The sequence below is a fragment of the Lipotes vexillifer genome, unplaced genomic scaffold (genome assembly GCF_000442215.2).
Source record: "Lipotes vexillifer unplaced genomic scaffold, Lipotes_vexillifer_v1.1 scaffold1670, whole genome shotgun sequence".
Lineage (NCBI taxonomy): Eukaryota > Metazoa > Chordata > Mammalia > Artiodactyla > Lipotidae > Lipotes > Lipotes vexillifer.
The window spans coordinates 688635-704504 of record NW_006787006.1 but is presented as its reverse complement, the minus strand read 5'-3'; the positions used below and the strand labels follow the sequence as shown (position 1 = coordinate 704504).

The 15870-nt window shown below is 41.9% G+C and overlaps 1 protein-coding gene across 5 annotated transcripts in view; it reads left to right on the top strand.

Annotated features, from left to right (window-relative positions):
• Window positions 1-15870, top strand: part of TCF4 (transcription factor 4) — a 237646-nt gene that overhangs the window by 7671 nt on the left and 214105 nt on the right. The window lies entirely within an intron of this gene.

The window sequence follows — 15870 nt, the reverse complement described above, 5'->3', positions numbered from 1 at the left end:
ATTCCTGCTTGTTTGTTTTGTTTGCCAAGCATGAAGCTTTTGCAGGTAATTGTCCAAATATTTTTTTACAATGGGAGACAGTATATTTTCTAGCTACAACTTTTTGATCCAAGGAAGGATCTAAGCATGCATATTCCTTCTATTGTTCCAGAGCCTTAATTGAAAACCAGATTGTTTGAGTGAGCAAGATGCCAGTAAGATTATAGACGTGCATTGGTAACTGAAGGATGTGAAAAGTGATACTTTGGTACGGTTGGGTGCAGCTTAGTTCAACATGAGCGGCTGTGTTTTTACATGTCCCCTTGTGAATGGTTCGGTTTCCTTATTGTGGTATTTGGTTCCTGTCCCACTCGTGGTACTCCAACAGTGCACTAAATAATTTCCTACCATAGACTAACTGATTTCCAAACTAGCTCAGTGGAACATTTTACTGCAGGATTAGATCGTGGTTCAGGCAGAACTGCAGAAAGCTGCTGGCTTATAGGATGACCTTTGAATCTCATCTGGGTTAGCGGTTGATATTTTGATTTGGTTACTGTGGTCATATTGTGACAGCTGCTAGCTCATTATAATTCGCTTCCACTGCTCCGTTTGCCGAGCAGGAATATTTAGGTTTGTATTACTTCAAAGTGTTTATGGCTACCCTGAGTTTAGCCCAGCATAAAGGTGAAGTGTTGTGAGCGCTTTCAAATCCCAGTGGCAGAGGCCAGTGGCACAGTCTTGTAAAACAGCGAATGTGAGTAGATGTTAATACAGGGAGTTTTTCTTTTCGCTGTAAAACTGGAAATACCCAATGAAGAAGCTCTTACTTGGAAAACGGTTTTGAAAACCTTAACACACAAAGGAAAAGAATGACCACAAAGAAACATGGTTTTTTCAAAGCATGGGTAAGATTTAAGTTGACCTCTTGGTTCTGTATCTTATTGTTTTCCATGCTGGAATGTAAATATTTGAAAATAACAAAACCTGGACAAAAAAGGCTATTATTTGACTTCGAAGTGCCGGAGGTCAAATAGTATTTTAGTAATTTCATGAAAATGGAATTGTGAATGTGGATGTCAGCTCTAGAAATTTTAGTTCACTTTTTAATTGTTCTGAAGTTCAGTAGTGATAGCAGGCTGCCTACAAGTTCACTGGTGAGGGATGTCTGTGCATTTTCAATGCCTTTTTTTTTATGACACTTTTTAGCTTGAGGTTATCTTGATATCATCTGTTAGCTATTGGACTGATAATGTGGTAACAAGCAGTTTCTGAGAGAAGAAATGTTTAGTAGTGGTTTTATTTCTTGTTAGCTTTGTTTGGGAATTTTGTTATTTTAATGTTAGCTTAAAATGCCTTCCTGAAGTATTAACAAATAAGACTCTTTTAAGTATCATCCCCAATGATCTAATTAATGCTGATTTTGAGTGAAGGCTGGAAGCCAGAGAACTGACTTTTCTCTCTTTTGTTACAAATGTCTGTGGGTCTTTAGGTCAGATCTTTTTTATATCTTTAAATTGAGGAGGAACAAGTCTCTAGATGATTTCTGAGGTAATTTTCTCAATTAATGGTCCATTTATCTTTTAGTTATGCCATTTTCTGCTCATACGGTATTTTATCTTTAGGGATGTTTTAGTGTTCTTTCTAATCCATTCGTCTCTATTTTGTGATACCTTCACGTAACTTTGCTAGTGATGTGTTTTCCAAATGTAATTCTTTAAAGCCTGATTCAAATGGATGTTGCTTTTCTACCTCAACTCATTGCAAACTATAGGTAAGGGATCAGATTGATCGGGGATAAAGTAATAACTCACTAAGTTACTGTACGTCACCGGGAGAAAAGTGCTATGCCTGGGCCGGGACTTGGCATAGAGTTGCAGGGCCTCAGTAAATGGCTAGCAGATTGTTTCATTCATGAATAAATTGGGGAAATCAGATATTTGGGTCTAAACCCTAAGTGAAAAGCCCATAAATTAAAGTCAGGCCTACCTTTTACTGTGTCAAGAAGAAAACCCTAAACCAGGGACAGTCATCTAGAAGTTCATTCTATAGTTCTGTAACCTTGACTCTACAGAATGTCAGGAAACAGACCATATTACAGTGTGATAGATTTCAGTTTTCAATAAACACACCACAGATTCTTTTATTCATAAAAGGAAATAAGTAAAATCAGTATTTTTTGGAAGGCCGCTGAAAACAGTTGTGTGTCTCCAGTATGCAGATAAGGTAACTTGTTTCCTCTTATCCAGTCAATAAACATTTCTCTTCCTCTTTCATTAGTCTTGTTTTCTTTCCATTAGGCTGCTTGCTCGATGGCATAGCGTAGCAATGCTGTGATCATCAAACACTTCTAGTCAAACTAGGTGGACTAAACCAGGCTTTTTTAAAATTTAGAAGAACTGATGCCAGAAAAGCGTTACTTGAAAACTACACCTAGCAGAAAAGTGTAGGTCTCCTACATACCAGCGGAAGGTTTCTCACATGGAAAGTTGTTGACCCTAAGAGAAAATAAATCGTTTTAGAGTCAAGTCAAAGGAAAAAGCAGTTTGTGTCAGGTAGGCATGCTTTTGCTTGGAAAGAATGGAAAATGTGACTAATGGTGGCTTATGAATAATTTTTCTCATACTAGAAGTCTGGTGGTAGGCCATGGCTAGATTTGGTTTGCAGTTCATTGAAGTCCAGGCTTGTATCTCTGTGATTCCTTTGCCCCTTCCCTCATTGTCTAAAGGTGACTGTCACAGCTTCAGGAGTCGAGTTTGGGTTTGATGCAGCAAGAAGCAGGAAAAGGTGAGTCTGGCCGTATGGTCCCCGGCCCCCCTACATCCACGGCCATTCTCCAGCTGCAGAATTTGGAGGGGGTGGGAATGTACACAACTGCTTCTCCAGCCTGTGCAATGGAAAGAGATATGAGAGAAGGGAGTTGAGAATGCACATCGGGCTTAGCCAATTTACAGGGTTTATTTAGTTTCTTTTAAGGGAAGAATCTGTAATTTTCAATTTAGCAGCTTTGAAAATAAAGAACAAGGCTCCAGCTTTCATGTGAGAAGCAAAATATAAAAATGGGTCTCGACTCTGGATTCTGGTCAGCAGATTAGAGAGAGAGACAAAGAGGCATGGAACAGAAAAAGAGTATTGAAAGGAAGATGATAGAGAAAGGACTGCGGGAGAGTCGCACGGGTGGGCTGTTCTCCTTTCATCGCCAAGGCTTGTGCTTTCCTTTTCCTCATCCCGTGATCAAGGCAACAACCAGCCAGAGTCAAGGGTTTCATGTCCTCGTGATCCAGAACCTTCTCTTTTAGGTCTCCGGCTTGAATTCCTGCCAGGCTGTCCAGAGCTGCCTGGTCATGCAACTGCCCATGGCTCCAGCCTCCAGCCTTGTCTCCAGTCCCTTCAGTGGTCTCTGGCAGAGCCTAAGGCTGGGGCCCACTCCCACAGTCCACTGCAGCAGCCGCTCAGAGCCGGCCTGGCATCCTGGAGCGGCAAGGTCCCGGGACATGTCACTCTGTAAGTGACAGAGATCGTTCCCCTGGGCCACTGCCAAACAGGCTCCTGGGAACTTCCCTCCAACCACCTGCCATGTCACCGTGAAGCACTCACACAAGAACGCCCGCTGCCAGGGGCAGAAGAACCCTCTATTTTACTTTAATATGTATATAGTTGTATTGGTTGATCTTTAATGTGGAGGATTAGATGCAGCCAACAGACACTTAATCTTGGTCAGCGCGCCAAGACTGCATGAAATTGTGGTGAGAGCTGGATCCAACTTCTGGCCAGAAGTTTCCCACCTCTGCTGATCCCAGTCACGGCATGCATCAGGCCCATGAGAACATGGGCTGGGGAGGGACTGTCGATCTTTAAAGGAAAGCAGGATGTGGAATAAACAGTGCCGTTTTCCTTTAGTACAAAGTTTTTCTGTTAAGCTTTTCACTGGAAAGGCATTACCTTGAATTTTGCCTAAGCTTGCCACTTAAAATACGCCTGGGATAGCCTTCACCAATAACAGCCTTCTTGACTGGATCCTTGGGTGGAGGGTCAAACACTTGGCAAACCTCTCACTGCCCCTCAGCTCCAGGGGAAGCAGCAGTCATTTTCAGAGTCTGTTGACCTCACGTCTGTGAAAGTTGTGTGCCTACCTTAAGCGCGCTATTGACCTTCATTTTAAAAAAAAGAAAATGCCGTAAGCCTGTTTTCTTTGTTCACATGATAACCTTCATTAAGGATCAAAGCAGCCAAGGAGCTGAGTTTGAAGCACTGCAGCCTTGAGAGGACTTGTGGAATAGTGGACTAGGCTGAGGGTCCCTGCGGTCTTAATCTTGGCTGTTCAACTTCATGGTGGTGGGACTTTGGCAAAATTTCTTATGCGCCCCAACTTTCTCATTTCTAAGGTGAGCGTAGTGATACCTGTCACACTTACCCCAGCATCACTGTTCAGCCGTGCAACGACGTGGTACACTTTGCAGTAACCACTCTGCTCTCTGACTATTATCTTAGGCCATTGCACAGCTACCCATTGGTACTCTGTCACTTTTGTCTGTGATTAATTGAAAATTCTGTAGACTTTGGGTCTTGGGTGATGGCGGTTTGAAAACACCTTTATCTTCTATTGAGATTGGAACAGAAGGCAAGAACAGGTGGAGAGATAGTGTGGAGTGATCACTTCTGAAAACAGCAAGACTGAAATAAAGTTTCTTTTTCAGCCTTTCCACAAAAAACAGTAATCCTAGAAAACAAGTACCTCTTGGGGGCCAACTTTATGGAATTCAGATGTGCCCCTTGATGAAACATTTGCCTCCAGCCTTTTTTGTCTCCAACTTAAATGTTCTCGAGGTTCATTGTTACCCGTGGCGGAAAGCACCTTGGTGTGGATTGTGGGTGGTGGGCTGGGAAGATTTCTTCACCTGCTCTGTAGGTCATCTGCATATGGAGTAACCTCTGGGTAGGATGCTTTCTATCAAGGGGATCCTATTACATGTCTCCTCTCATTCCCTTCACTCCCGAGGGGTTCTGAGTCTTTTCTAAGGAACCGTGTATGATTTTTGAGTAGAAAGAGGTATTCAGTGGATCTCATTTTATTTCCTCTTGCAGGATATCAGACCCAGGGACCAACAGTGGCAAACTATTTGGAGCATAGATTGGGACCGAATTAAATTTATTTCCAAGCACTTAATAGACGCATCCCGAACATTTCTCATCTTCTTGATGATTGTTTATTAATCCTTCCTCAGTTCCTTGACACATGTTTCTTAGTAGAAAAAATGATAAGGGTGTTTTGCTTTAAATTGGTACAAAATATAGCTGGTTACATTGTTGATGTTTAAAATAAAACATAGAAAGCTTTCCTACAGGTTGAAAATCCCTCCGAAGCCCTAGTATGGGGGCAGTGGAGGATGGTGGGCTGAGCAAGGCTTGTGTTTAGCCGGCACCGGTTTGACTCCCAGCTCTCCACTCTCCCATTATGTGATTTTGGGCAATCTTTAGTGCTCTGATGGAATTTCTCATCTGAGTAGTTGCTCTGCATTTAAACGGAGAAACAGGAAAAATATCAATCCCTGGCCCTTAAATGCAGTGGCTGTGAATGACCATTACACCTACTTTTATTTTCTCTCGGTTCCTTTTTCTCTTCATTGGGTCTGACCAGCTTGGCAAAAGTAATATGCAGACTTGAGACTCATGTAGTGAGTTTTGGCAGAATGTGGAAGTGATTAATTAAATGCCACCCCCTCGTGGGCCATATTAAAAGCTGAATGAAAATGGAATGTGTGTATTATCTGATAACATTTGGTGGAGGAGGGGGAGACAAAAGGCGAGAAGGATGAGAGAGAAAGAGACACATAAAAAGCTAATTTTAGAGCGTTCCGATCTCGAAGTACGATTTTCTAGCCTTGAATTATCAGCATTGGTGTGTCTGCCTGAATCTCTGAAATTACTAGGTTACTAATTGCTCCTGCCTTTTGCTCACCTTGGCTATTCAGACCAAGCCGTACTCTTAACAGTTCAGTAGCCAAATCTGAATGCTGGGGATGCAAGCAAAAACTCTTTATATGTAACTGATGGTACTTAATTGGGCAATACCAAATCGCGGAGAAGAATTTATTGGTGACCTTGTCTTCTTCAGAACTTTCAGAGTATTCAGAAACGAGCCTAATATTCAGATTTGGGGAATCCTTAAAGCTTGGATTGACAGGATTAAATTCATACTTTATATTGTGTGTGTGTTTTTATCTTTTTCATTGCAGAGTTTCCCTTTTCCTTATTTATCGATGGTCTCGCAAATGTTATTTGGAAACTGAGATGCAGTGAGCATAAATATTTTCACTATCTTGGCAGACCGCTTAAGCAGCTGTGGGCAACCTCTGTCAGGCATCCTGGTAACTAGTTAGGGGCAAAACTGACCTACGGAAAATAGTTTGCTGCATAATCTTTTGGTTATCTCCCACTTTTCCTTTACCCTTGGTTTCCTTATTTCTTTTACTGACCTAACTCGTGGAGATGTGGTCTCGGTGGCAGGGCGGGGGGAAGAACTCTCTGAAATGTTTTGTTACCTCAAAGATAAAACGGTTCAAAATATATACACTTTTTGTGATTGCATTTTCCATTCATTGCAAAGTCCTGTATACAGCTTGAACACCAAATTGAAAATAAAACCATAGAAAGCAGGCCTGCTCAGAGTCTTTTAAAGGCTTTTTAATAGTTAATGAGATTTTGCCCCATACCCTCATGAGTTTCATTTAGTTCTGAAGTAAAAATTTATGGCTATTCTCTCAGCTGAGCTGATACTAGTTTCAGGGTGGAATTGAGTTCACACCTGCTCTAGCATAAAAAGAAGCCTCTCTGTGACTCCTGGAAAATGTTTGCAGAGTAGAATGAGAGAACTCACTATCCCTACAATCCTAACCACAGAGTGATGCTCTTTGCAAACACTAAGGAAGCTGCTTGGTAAATTGGCTCTAATTTGCTAAGATCGTCCATTTCTAGCCCTCCCTCAGTTACCCACGTTCCTCAAGGTGGGGTATGGTTGCGGAAACGCAGTTGGTTTGCATAGGCAGTGGATCTGCATTAACACTGTAAAGTGTACATATGGGAAAATCTTTGCATGTGCTAGGCCATTTAGCTGTCCAAGACATGGTCCGTTAGTCCGGCAAAGTACAATGGCTTTTCTGAGTACTCTAGTTAAGGGGCAGGATGTGTAAAGCAGTGTACACTTAGGCGGATAATTAATAATTAGTGTAAGCTTGTAAGGCTGTAATATAATATATAAATTGAAGCACCTGTTAAAGTTTAATCAGAGCAGATCACCTTGCCTTTTACTACGAGGGAGTATCCCTCCCTAGAGACAAAGAAAGTGCTCCCACTGCAGGCAAAAATCTTAATGACCAAGGGAGGGCTGGTTTTTATATCAAGACGGTTTTCCAAGGTCATTGTGATTAGGCAACGTATTTCAGCGGTCACGTTCAAATAGCATTCCTATACAATGCTATTTTGTATGCGTTTGACTGCAGATGACAAAACGCGGTTTAGAAAAAATGTTTGGGTGCGTTCTGATATTTGGAGAAGCTACCCCCTCCCACCTCCACATCATCCCCCCTGCCAAACAATGAGGATCGTTCATTTTATAACTTCATAGCAATCTTCATAAGGAGAGCCTTTTCTAGAGGCTAAGTTGGACGGAGTAGAGAAGACAAAATGTAGATCTCATGTGCTGTTTTTTTGTTTTTTTTTTATTTTACGGTACGCGGGCCTCTCACTGTTGTGGCCTCTCCCTTTGTGGAGCACAGGCTCTGGACGCGCAGGCTCAGCGGCCATGGCTCACGGGCCCAGCCGCTCCGCGGCATGTGGGATCCTCCCGGACCAGGGCACGAACCCGCGTCCCCTGCATCGGCAGGCGGACTCTCAACCACTGCGCCACCAGGGAAGCCTCATGTGCTGTTTTTGGCTTGGTTGTATCACGAGTGGTTTTGACACCTCCTATCCTAGCTCTCTTGATTTTCAGACAGAGAGCAAGTACTCCCTTACGGCAGGGAGGGAAAAGGCAAATCACGTATTTGTGAAAGCAAAGCAGAATATCTTACTGCTTTACAAGTTTGATTGGCTTCTTGATAAATAAAATGAACGTGTCATCAGCATGTCTGCTATCATATGGTCCTCAGCATATGTATTTTTTTAACCATCCATATAAATTTTAGTTGTCCTAGAAGCCAACCAAACTTCAGCACTCAGATTAGTCTTTGGTTCATTCATTCATTCATCCAGAAAGTACTTGTGGAAAATCTGTGCTATGCAGGCCCCTGTTAGGTACCAGAGAGTGACATGCCACTTTTCTTGCTTTCAGCGTGGCCCACAGTCTATGGAAGGAGTCAGATGGGTAACAAATAATTTTAAGTCAGGACATTAGGGAACTGATCAGTGTGTGCACAGGGTGCTGTTGGATTATATGTCTAGGATACCAACCATCAGTTTCCTTGTAGTGATGGCTGAGATGTTTTGGTGCTCATGGTATACCAGGCATCCACTAATACATCACACTTACAATCTTGTTTCTTTCTTGGGCATTGTCATTGCCGTTTTACAGGGGCAGGTGCCGTTGAGGATCAGAGAGATTAGGTTACCTGCCTGGTGTTGTGCAGTGAGAAGGGGCAGAGCCCAGATCCCAGGCTCTATCTGCTGGACTCCAAAGCCCTTGTTCTCAACCACCCCGCACTGCCTCACTTGTAGAGAGTGTGGCAAGAATTCCCTGAGGTGCAGTCGCAGTTAAGTGTGTGTTCAGCTGCAACGAATGGAATACCTGATCAGAGTAACATCATCATCAAACAAACATGGCTTTTTCCATCACTTAAGGGGATGTCTGCAGGTGGGAGTTGCCTGTGTGGATTCAGCAAATTACTGTTGCCCTCTTTGCTTTCCTGCCCTCCTCAGCATGCTGATTTTAATTCTTCATCTTTTTCTCTCATCTTCCATTTCTTGCAAGACGGCTGCTGAATCCCAGACACCATGTCAGAGTTCAGGATAGGAAGTTGGAGAGCCAGAGGTTAGAGTAGCATCCATACCCACTTGTATCTCATTCCATCAGCAGGGAAACTAGCATCCCCAGAAACCGGTGGCCTTGAGCAGGATTTTGTTAACATCTTATTGGTCAGATCTCTAACAGATATTTACCCATAGCTGCAAGGGAAGCGGGGAAAGTGAACTTTTACAGTGTTAGCTGGTACTAGGACTCAAGAGGCAGGCAAGAGAGAAGGGCATTGGAAATGGTTATTGGATGAATCAATATGAATTTTCTTATGTTAGAAGTGATACTGCATGAGTGGGTAGTGCCATCTTACTGGATGAGTTGCAACTATCCAACTAAAAAGAAAATTGTCAGTTGAGAGAAAGGCAGAGTGGTGTAGGAGCTAGAGGATGTCACAGGAAGCCCAGAACTGAAGAGGTTCTGTAAGACTGAGACATAGTTCCACAGGGTCCACAGAGGAAGGGGTGACACGGAAGCTGGGTTAGAATCCTCACCTCAAAAAAATGAAGGGGCTTTCTTGAATGGTAGGGGGAGGAAGTTGGATTTTCACTGAAGCATGTAGTGAAAATCCAACTTAAAATCTACTTAAGGGTTGATTTTAAATAGTGGGATAACATGATTGATTTATGGTTTAGGATAGTCGCTAGCGACAGTGTGAATAGGAGGCAACACGACAGGCAGGGAGATTACTCAGGAGGTGATTAAAGCAATTCCAAGAGGAAAAGATGAGAGATTGGACCAAATCAGGGACAATGGGGATGAAGAGGAGGATATGAATTCGAGAGAGATTAGATGGAAGGAAATGGTTGGACTCAGTAACTGATGGATAAAGGAAGAGTCATCCTTGGCTTCTTGATGTCTGGCTTGGGCCAGAAGGTGGATGGCGGTGCCATTCACTGAGATGTGGAATACAGGAGGAAAAGCAGATTATGGGTGATTAAGATGGTAAGTTCAGTTTGGGACACGCTGAATATTTGAGATGTCTGTGAGTGACTTGATCTGTGGTTCTGTCCCAGGATTGCAGATTTGGCATACAGTATTCCGTATTTGCTAGTTGAAGTCACGGGAATGGGTAAGTTACCAGAGAGAGAGAAAAGGGAACCTATTTTCTGATTAATCATTTTGCTTTCTAAAGATGTTAAATTGAAGGGGAAAAAGCCTGCATCTCATCTTTTTCTTCCCCCAAAACTTAGTATCTTTAAGAAAACTGGATAATTCTTGATTTGATCACATAATCATTTCAGTGGTATATTTAAATCACCCATCTCTAACACATTATTTATAAATTCTTTCTTCCTTTCCTCCTTCCCTTCCTTCCTTCCCCCTCCTTTTTCCCTTCCGTTCCTCCACTAAGGTAGATTGGAATGAAACTCTTGTCTCAGAACATTAATTTATCCACTATTTGGGAAGACATCATAGATTCCTAAAAGCAGAATAGAACTTAGAGCTCTCCCTGTGTTCTTTCTCATTTACATCAGCTTCCCTCCCAATATAGGAATCCTTCTAGATGACGCCCTAGCAAAGTTGTTGGCACACGTGACACTCTGACTAATGTATAAGTGAATGGACCCCAGCAGGCATTCCTTCCTCTGCCTGGGCACTCACTTCATTGGGGAAGCCACTCCTGACAAGGCAATTTATTGCATTGTGACAGCTCTAACTTTCAGAATGTTCTCAATTCTGCAGCTGTCAGCTCGGGACACTAAGTTTCTCCTCCAGAGCTACCTGGGATTGTGTCTTTTCTCTCTGCACGTGTTTCCCAGGATGATAATTCTTGCTTCCTTCCAAAGTGTCGTTGGAAAACATGTAACATCTCACAGAGCATGGTTTACCCATGCCTTGTATTCTTTTCCCTTTTTTTTTTTTTTTGCGGTAGGCGCACCTCTCACTGTTGTGGCCTCTCCCGTTGCGGAGCACAGGCTCCGGACGCGCAGGCTCAGCGGCCATGGCTCACGGGCCCAGCCACTCCGCGGCATGCGGGATCCTCCCGGACCAGGGCACGAACACGCATCCCCTGCATTGGCAGGCGGATTCTCAACCACTGCGCCACCAGGGAAGCCCCATGCCTTGTATTCTTGATCCCTGTCCTCTGCGTGTGTTCTAGTTTGTCTCTTCCCTTCTCCCAAGTGGTGAATCCAGGATTTAGCTCAGTATTCCTGTTGTGGGTTAATCAGTAGTGAGTCTGCTTTCATTTTTAGTACTAACGCAGTCTAAGGTTTCACTTACCCGTGATTTGGCATTGACTGAAAATTGAGCTCCCAGTCCACTGAAATTATTGTTTTTAATATCAATTGCTTTCTAATCAGGTCTTCCACTTCCTTATGTAGAATGGGCCTTTGTATTAATCCTCACTTATTAGATTTCTTCTTGTTGGTTTTGGTCTGCAAATGTGCCCTCTGTCCGTCCTTTCACTTTGTTGATCCAAGAAGCTGTACTGTGAGATACTTCAGCAGTGTGCACTCTTGGGCTTCGTCCTGACTCTACGCTTTCCACAAAGCTTCCTCACTCCTACGTTGAGGATAATTAACGGGAGCCATTTCTGTAATTGTGGATCCTTGTCTTTACGGTCAACATTCTGCCCTCTGGAGAGGAAACTTAAAACAAATAGTTCTTCTGTGACCAATGGAAGAAGCAAATGCGGTTCTTTAGTTGTGTGATCAACCAAGTTCACCAGGTGATAAATAGGATGTAAAGTAGCAACTAACTGATAATTATTAACTGGCTACTTTGTTGGGCCTTATGAGCAAAGAACTCAAACAAGCAACGAAAAAATCTTAAGATTACCTGGACAAAAGTCCTAGGTGTCTCTTCACCTACATCTAGTATTAAGACAGAAAATTACAAGATGATCCAAATGCTGATTATAGGAGCTGAAGGTGAAGTGAATATTTGGGTTAATTCTGAAGATAAATTGAGAGGTAATTGTTTCCTTTATGGGGAGTTTTCCAGAGGATGCCTTTAAGACTATGAAAATTAGACTCATGACCACTTTTCAGGAACACAGTTCTTGTGACAAACAAGATTCCTGGAGAGCCATGTGTGAGCTCCCAGGGAGTTTAAGAACAGGGTCCTAACTGCAGAGTAATAACCTGATGGCTTGGCATACGCAGAGAGAGGGAACAGATTAGCAGCCATCAACTTGTTTTGTAAACGAGCAGTGGTACCTCATACAAGGACTAGATTGACCTGAACCAAAGTTAGGTCAACCTGGCTTGATTTCATAATAAATGTCATAATGGTGACAAGTCTTCAGGGACATTAGTACACTGTTTGCAATTGTGGACGTTTTTGTGGACGAACCATCCTTCGACTTCCTCCGATCATGTCCGTGAGAAGTACCAATGCTTCATTAACAAAAGCCAACCCATCTTGGTTCATCACACCAGTGTGTAGGACTTCTGTAGCTTCAAGCCCCCAAAGTCCTTCCATATACCTGGCTTCTGTTCTGGTCACTTCCTTGTGTGTGGATTTTGATCTGGTGCCATTGGAAGCCCGCCATTTCGAGAGTGAAACTTTGAGATTTTATTGTGTCTGATAACTTGTAAGACCGGAGAGCTTCTTTCATTAGCTAGGAAACATTCAAATTTTCTCTGAAGCTTTTAAAGCCACCATGACCTCCTACATGGTGTTTTTGCTTTGGCAACCATTGCCAATGCTGTGTCTCAGAAGAGGTGAGACTTGGGGCTACGGATTCTCAGAAGCTGATGGGGCTGTAGAACTTATTCAGCTACTACCCTTTTCTAAACCAAAGTAAGGTTATATTTTTCGCTTTCATAGACAGACAAATTAAGGTCTTTAAAATAATACCTACTTCCCCTTTCCTTTCTTCTTCAGATAATCTGCAGCAAAATCTTATTAGTTTCCTGTACAACTGCCTTGTTTTAAAAATCAAATTGAAGACCAACTTGATTCTGCCTGCAGAGCAAAGCTATCTGCCTTTTTAGGAAATCTGGATGGTAAAACTGGAAGCATGTTCTGCACGTGGTTTAACAGTTAGTAGCCTGGAAAATGACCCAATAGGCAAGATAGGTTTTTGGTTTTTTAAAAAATTTTCATTGTAAGTGCTTGTTTAAAGTTTAAGCCTGTAATTGACTATTTTGCGCATTGTTCACTGTTCATTCTTTTCAGGCTATTATAGTTTTGTAAATACATTGCCTGCTAAGTTGTGTCAGTGGAGGAACATTAGTGCTATAAGAAAATCCAGTTAAATGTGGTGCTTAAAAGCATTACCAATTAGACTGGATTGGCATGATTTCTTAGTGATCCTAGGAAAGTCACTTTCTATTTGTGCAAATTTCTACTTATTTAAAATGGGTATGACTATATATATATATATATATATATATACATATATCATCTACCCACCAGCCCCGCGCCGGTAAAATGTTTTACATATATATATATATTTTTTTTTTAACTAAAGAGCAGCACATAAGTTCAAACTATGTTGTGGCCTGCTGAAGAGTTTCTACTGATGGTGGCTACATTACTCAGTATTGATATTTGGCTCCCTTAATATGTTCCACGTTGGAGGGGCAAAATCCTGTTTTGCAGTTTTATCATATTTATCAGCTGGTATCTATCAGGTAGCTCAGGCTGTTTTACTTCGTAAAGTTTATATTTCAGAAATGCTTTTTAATGCCTATATCACATGCAGTTTACTCCATTTAGATGGGTATGCTAAGCAAAACAAGGGACTTCCTGGTATTCATTCTTTCATTTTTTAGTTTAGAAGAAATGAACATCACTTGAAATTACAGGTACAAGCTAATACTGGCTGATAATTAAAGGTTATAAAAATTGCAATGGAAAAGGAGTTAAATTGTGCCTGTCAGGTGGTAAGGACCACTAGAAGAATATGGACATGATGGAAAATAATGAGGAGATAAATGTGATTTATCTGTGTAAACTATAGAAAGAAAAATTATGGCGGGGAATGTACTGAATGTAGCTTAAGCTACATAAATTATCATTATGTACAAGTGGAAACTTACATGAAACTCCTCTTGATTAAGTTTTATGCGAAACAAAGGGTGTGATTGGAAGTATAGAATTGGAGAGTATTTTCAGAATATGATGATAATCCAGCTAGAGGCTTCAGCAAGTCTGGTCAAACTAGAGAAGGGAAAGAAGAAGCAGGGAAGCTTGATTTGGTGTTATGCAAATTTGTGACACATGTAGGAGTTTGGACCTAATGGATTGTTGCACTAGATTTGGTCATCAAATGATGCTTTTCATAGCAAATATTATCTGAGCAATTGATTTAAACTCTGAAAAATGCAGAAGATGTGTAGGCAGAACTGCAACCTTTCTGTCTCTTGAAACAAAATTTAACAGTCAGCCTTGAACTTTAGATGCTATAAAGCAGAATGAGAAAAAGGAGGGGGTAAGTAGTGAAAGAATAAAAGTGGGAAAAGGCATGCGTATTCAGAGATATAATTCAGCAAGTAGATGCCCCAAAGTTAATGCTGCTTATAAACACGCTACAAGAATATTCCAGTTATCAGGCTAACAGGATTAGAAACTAAAGAGCACAAAGCAATTATTTATTAAGAAAGAGGCACAGTTGGCATCGAGTGTTAGAGAGGAGGAGACTGGTGTGATTACAGGAAGATGTTAAGAATATAAAAAAAAAATCTCCAAATTAAGAGTGAAAAAAAGGAAGAGAGATTACCTATGAGATGATGATAAATAATAATGAGTTATTTCTGAGAGCACCTACAGAACAGGAGATCTGAAAAGTGGTTTGTCAAGCCTCGGAGAGATAAAAAGGGTAATTTATTGACAGGCAGTGGAGACACTGCTAAAAAATAAATGAATTTTTCACCTCAGTGTTCACAAAGAAGGATGGGGGACAGATGCCAGAAACAGACATAAATTTCCCAGGGGAGAAAGAAGAGATACAAAAGAAAGCAGAATCATGCCAGAACAGGCGATCAAGGGGTGAGAAGAAAAACTGATAAAACCCCCAAAGCTTAGCAGTAGTCACCTGAAAACCTAGAAAAAGTTAAAAGGATGAAGAAGAAGCTGGGGAGGAGAGAAAAGACAATTAACTGTGTTTCTTAGAATGGTTGAGGGTAATTTTGTGGATTTGTTTTACGTAGTTAATACGTTAGACTAGCCTTTTTGAAATTTACCCTTCAAGGAAATAAGCTAGTTGACTTTAAAATTTTTAAGTGGTCTGTGAATAACCAAGACATCTTTTTTGTCCCTTAAGTCCTCAGTTTTTTTTCAGAGTTACCCCTGGGTATGCCCAGTGTTTAATGTTTAAGTATTTGTTAAGCGTCGATTGAATCTTATTATTGCTTCCAGGGTATTCACTGAGCCATTGATTTGGCCAGTGTTTATTGGATATTCCTTAGTGCCAGGCAGTGTGCTGGATCCTGGAACACAGCACCGAAAAAGACAGACATGCTCTTAGGGTCTTTGAAGTTATTGCAACCTCACTTCTGTAAGCCACCCTACCTCATGCCAGGTAAAGAAAGGTCATTGATTTCACTTTGCTATCATTCCCCATCTTTCTTTTGACTGGCTTCTGGTGGAGAGTGTCCAGGGAGGAGTAGCCTCTATTTTTGCTGGGCTGTTTACTGTGCTGGCCTGTTCCCAGTGTGGGTTTTCGCTTCCTTTTCTAGATCTTAGCTGTGGATCTTTTCCCAAGCTACCTCATCTCCCCAGTGCTCCAAACCGGGCTCCTTGCTTTGGCTCCCTACTGGCTGCCCTTGTATGTATCACCTCCTCTGCCGTTTTGGGGTTCACAGAGTACTCGCCTTGGGCAGGTGAAAGGCTGTACTTTCAAATGTACTTTTTCCCTTTCTCCATTTTTCCCCTGCTCCTGCATTTCAACCCTGTGGTATACACGCTTCCCATCCCAGGCTGACGCTCTT